This window comes from Alligator sinensis, unplaced genomic scaffold (genome assembly GCF_000455745.1).
Source record: "Alligator sinensis unplaced genomic scaffold, ASM45574v1 scaffold1084_1, whole genome shotgun sequence".
Taxonomy (NCBI): Eukaryota; Metazoa; Chordata; order Crocodylia; family Alligatoridae; genus Alligator; species Alligator sinensis.
The window spans coordinates 530,153-535,821 of NW_005842677.1; positions in this window are offsets into that span (position 1 = coordinate 530,153).

Genomic DNA, 5,669 nt, shown 5'->3' on the forward strand with positions numbered 1-5,669 from the left:
CATCGCCTGCGCGCCCCCCGCGCTGCAAAGCCACCCGCGCTCCTGCCGGCGGGGAGATGGATGCCCCCTTCCTGCCTCCTTCCAGGGGGGGTCGGAGCCAGGCGGCTGCGTCTCCACCGTGCACCGGGCTGGGGGGGGTTGCTCCGGAGTGGAGTGGGAAATAATCCCGAGGAGGGGAATATAGCGGCGCCTCCCCCTGCGCCTCCCTCCGGCACTCCCTCCCTGGCTGCCTGCCTCCCTCCCCCTCCCCGGCCGGGCGCTCCGCGGACCGCCGCAAACAACACGTCGCGGGGGGCTGGCTTCTTCCTGCGGCAGCTCCGGGGCGGGGGGACCCTGCACCGCCCCGCGCCAGCCGGGCTGGGCTCGGGGGAGCGGGGATCTGATTGCAGCCGGCGGGCCGGCACCTCTGCGGCGGGGGCGAGGGAGGGCGAGGGGGTGGGAGCTTCTGCGCAGATCAGGCTGCAACCTGAAGGCATCCACCTTGCCTCGCCGGGAAGGCACCGGGCATCGCCATGATTTGGGCGAGTCCTGGCTGGCTGGCACTGGAGGGGGTGGGGTGGGCTGGGGGGGGACACATATGCATCCCGTGCATGTCCGTGTGCACGCAGATTGCAGTCCAAGGGGCGTCTCGGGCGAGGGCTGCGGCAGGAAAAGGGGGGCAGAGTTTTTTTCCTTCTTTCCAATAAGTTGGGGGTGCGGGGGATTGCGCACAAGGGCGATTGCGATGTCCCGGGGTGCGCCTGGCACATGAGCCCGGGCTCCCCGGGACTCGGCGCTGGCTTCCCCGGAGCGGCCGGCCCGGGCTCCGGCTTTCCCCAACCGGGGCCCGGGGAGAGGCGCCGTGGCCGAGTGAGTGACGCTCCCGGCTGCTGCCCGCTGAGCGCCTCGTCCTCCGGGCCGGGCAGGCGAGACCCCCGCCCCCCGCTGCGGATGGGCACGAGGTGCCCGCGAGCCCCTGCCATCGCCCGGCACTCGTTGTCACTCGGACAGCGGCAGCCTTTTCTCCTCCAGACAAAGCGCCTTAATCGCGGGAGCAAAGAATCCAGCTCATCTGCAAATCCAGGGGCATTTAAGTGGATTAACTGCAATAACACAAGTGAGGAGGGATAACTATCCTGCGGGGAAGACAATAGCCTGTAAATGCACAGCCAGGGAGACTTAGCCTTTCATCTCCGAGCCTCCCCCCAACCCAGCATTTCAAAAGGGAAGGCTTGCTAGAAGCCCCGAAGGGCTTTACAAGCTCCCGGCTTGGGCATGCTTCGAGGAAACAACCTGCGCTTTAATGGGCGCTTTGCAATTGCAGAGAAGTTTCCCACCGAAACGCAGAGCTGGGCTTTCAAGTGCAGTTTACTGCTCTCTCATCATGTCACGCAGGCTTGCAGGGTGGTCTTGAGGAAGGGGGGGAAGGAGCTGAAACGACTGGGGCTTTGAAGAAATTGGAGTGGCAGCCCTCCAGCCAGGGTGCCCCCACCTCCAAAGGTCTTGCGTGAGAAGGGAGCCGGGTGCCAGCTGCTGAGCGCACAGCTAGGGCACCCCTGGCCGGGCAGAGGTGGGACAGATGGGTGGTTACCATCCCCTCTTGGAGGGCCAGGGAGGGAAGGGAGCTATCACACAAGAAAGGAAGTGGTGACTTCAGTTTGAAACCGGCTGACCTGTTCTAATCAGTCTCTGGGGTTAAACTCCCCACCCAAAAGGCACCTCTGGTCAAGGTTGCCATAGCAATGATAATAAAAAACAAAGATGCCCCTAAGAAGGTTATGCTGTTCCTGACAATACAAATCTCATTGAGCAATTATTCCTCCCACTCATTGGTTCATTGGCTCATGTTTATCTAGAAGCAGACTTGGCTGGCTACTCAGTGGTAACTCCTTCAAGGAGAGACCTCTAATGAAACCAACATTCAGGATCATTTTCGCTGCTATCTCTTAAGAGGAAACCTTTGCTTGGTTTTGCCTCTACTTCAATCTAGGAGGAATAGACTGCGTCGGCATGTTTTTTACATCTATCATTGCTGCCATCAGCTGGGCATCTCTCCTCTGGATCACATTACACTTGGAGCAGTCTTTAACAGGAGACTGTTTATATCATTCCTTGCAAAATATTTGATAATGAGGCAAACTATGTAAGAGTCCAAAGATCAGAGCGACTGAATTAAATTCACACTAAACTCCTGCCTATAGCTTTGTTCTCTTTGATCATTTGTTTCCCTCCTTGCAAAACAAATGTTGTATTTGGAAAGCCTTCCCTATAAGATCTTTTTGTTGCATAGAGAAAAAACTTCTACAAACACACCAGGATGCTTTCATATGAAGAATGCCATGCAAGCCCAATAAACGGGATCGTGCGTCTGCCTGGTATCTTCCATACAGTATACAAGTTTCGTATACAAGTATGCGAAACACTGGCTTTTTATGTAATACCTACATTCACTTATACAAAGGGAGGGATGGCGAAGAAGTTTAAATATTTTAAGTTTAATCTTTTAGTTGAAAAGGTGAGGGAGAATGACAAGACTGGTGAATTAAGGAGAACACATTTTTGTCTAGGCAATTAAAAAGCTGCTGTATGTACTTAAGAAAACATCAGAGTTATGGATTCTATTTGGGAATAAAGATCATCTTCAGAGTGTGTATAAACACCTTGGTCAATGACGTCCTGGTTCGTGCCTGGGCTCAGTACAAATAATAAAGTGAAATCATCCTTAGATAACAGCATCATTTGCCAAAGGAGCTGTACATGAAGTCCTAGGCCTACAGTGGCCCAAATTAGCACCTTTCCAGTCCAGCACCATTTGCAAGCATCCTTTTAGATCCGCTCCGGCTCAGTTGGCATAAACAAGGTTAGGTCAGGCAGTATAATGGAACCAACTCATGTTTCAAAAGAGTGTGCCCTAACATAGTGAGGGAGGACAAGCAGCTGGGAAGGTTGCTGGAAAGGAAGTGGTCTCAAGGGGCTGAGGGGGCAGCAGGAAAAGCTGCAGCGGGTAGAAGGAGTGGGAAGGAAAGCATCGCTGGGGTCAGAAAAAGTTAGCAAGAGAAGAGAAAAACAAGTGCAAATGAAGCCCTGGAGTCAGGGGAGGGAACCAGGCCAGTTTTACATGGTCCCTCCAATTACCAGCCACTGTTCTCATAATCTGATTTCTACGCTGGCATTTCTGAGTCCCCGACAAGCATTAACAAATGAAAGTTAAGTGTCCAGTGCAAGTCTACACGTTTGTAATGCTGTTAGCATGAAACGGGATCCTGCAGAACTTTGCCGGGTGGTTGATTTCAGTTGGGGATTGGCTTCTTCCCTAATCACATTACAATGAATCCAAACAGGATTCCCAGGTGTTTCCTTTTTGTGACTGGCCTGTTTGCTTTCCCGGGCCCTTGATCCTACCAAAGGTGGTTGGTACATAGCAGATGCAAATGCCCTTACAGCAGAAAGCATGGTAGCTCCAGAAATCAACTGCAAAAAGCACGTTCAGGGACTGGCTTCTCATGTCTTTCAGTCAACAATATTAATGACATGGTGAGAGAATCTGAAAAATAAAATCTCATCGGCCAGTGACTCTAAACAAGGAGTACATTTTAAAAGAAGCTCATCCGCATCTTCAAGGTTGGACTTCTTCCCTTTAACTCTCACTTCTTTGGCCGGTACTTGTTCATGTCCCTACCTATGGGTTCATAGCTTGTATCTTCCAAATCAGCACCTGTAGATTTTGGCCTGCAGAAATGAATTGCAGGTGGGGATCAGCTTATCATTTTGCTCTGTTAACTACCCAACTGGTATCTGCAGTCAGATAAAGGTACAAGCACACCCTATTTGTGAACTCACATGTGGACAAAAAATCAATTATTATGTCTGGAAATAGTCATTCTTCCGCTCTCAGCCCTTCCTTTCGGATTCTTTTTTTTTTTTGGCTCATTCAGTCTGAACTAAGCTCTGTTCTCTTTATACCTTTTTGCGCAGCTCTCCAGGTACGTTCCTAGGAAACTGGTACCTAGAACAATCATAGACACAAATCAATTAAAATGCTTTGGGTAGGTACAGTGATCCGAAAGCAGTCCCTTGCCCTCTCCAGTAACCCATGCAATGAGCAAATAGAGCAGCAGTCCTGGAAAACCTGTTCCTGCTTGCTCTTTAAGGCAGAGCCTTTATGGAGACAGATTGCTGTCTTTTCCAATGGACTGGGATGAGTGTTGAGAGCCCAGTCCTGTTCCCATTAAAATCAGGGGGAGTTTTGGCCTAGACTTCAATATGTACAACATCACACCCTCCTTGTACAGAATCTGGGGGTGGGGGCAAGGGAATTAATAATAGATCAACATTTCCACCCTGCAGAAAGACTTAAGGCATTCTTAGCAATGTTTTCCTTCATTTTCCCTCTAAACTGCCCTTACACACTGAGTTCAGCAAGACAGCCTGAAATGAGGGGTGTTTGACCTTCACTATTTCTAAACTGACTGAAAGGAGGCACTACAGGGTGACACAAAGTTCACCTTCAGGACAGAGCGTATGAACTGGCAGTGCTGCCAACCTGGACAGTGAGATACCATGTTTAGGCATTAAACCAAGGCACTTGCATACCAGGAGAGAACGCTATTTTAGTGGTATATTAAGCTGCTCCCTTCTCTCCTCCTCCGTGGAACAATGGAATGGCAGCAAGTCGCAATAATTTAGGCCTATCAAAGAGATCTGTTAAAAGTGGGTTGTGCTTTGACATTAATAGGTAGCGCATTTCGCTGCACGAGACGTGTGAAAGCACCAACTCAGCTTAAGATAGACAATGTAGCTATATTTTGCTAACCACAATTTATACCCTGGAAAAGCTCTTTGTTTTTTTGCCATGGTGATGAGAAGTATCTGGACAGTAGTACCTAAACACCCATGTCATGCTTCAGGGAATGTTTGTGCCTCAGAGAAAATGGGTGGTCAGTTGAAATCCCGTTCTGTACGAATAATCCACATTTGAGTAATCCTATTGCAGGATGATGGCCAGGAAGATCTGCAGGACCAGACCCTTTCACATAAGGGCAAGCCATGGCAGGAAAGGATGCTGGTGTCAAATGACCCCAGCTAGGTGGCTGTCTAGCCTTCTTTTGAAGACCCCCAGGGCAGGGGCGAGCACCACTTCTCTTGGAAGTTGATTCCAGGTCCTAGCTGCCCTGACAGTGAAGTAGCGCCTCCTGATGTCTAGCCTGAATCTACTCTCAGTCAACTTATGGCCGTTGTTCCTTGTTACATCCGGTAGTGCTCGGAGGAACAGGGACTCTCCCATTGCCTGCTGGTCCCCCTTGGCAAGTTTATAGGTGGCCACCAGATCCCCTCTCAGCCTTCTCTTGTGGAGGCTGAACAGGTTCAGGTCCCAGAGCCTCTCCTCATAGGGCCTGCCTTGCTGCCCCCTAATCATGCAAGTGGCCCTCCTCTGGACCCTCTTGATGTTGTCCACATCCCTCCTGAAGCGCGGCGCCCAGAACTGGATGCTGTACTCCAACTGCGGCCTGACCAATGTAGCATAGAGGGGGAGGATCACCTCCTTGGACCTGCTCGTGATGCATCTATGGATGCATGACAAGGTACGGTCGGCCTTCCGGACCGCATCCCCACACTGGAGGCCCATGTTCATCTTGGAGTCAGTAGTGATTCCAAGATCCTTCTCTGCCTCTGCACTGACGAGAAGGGAG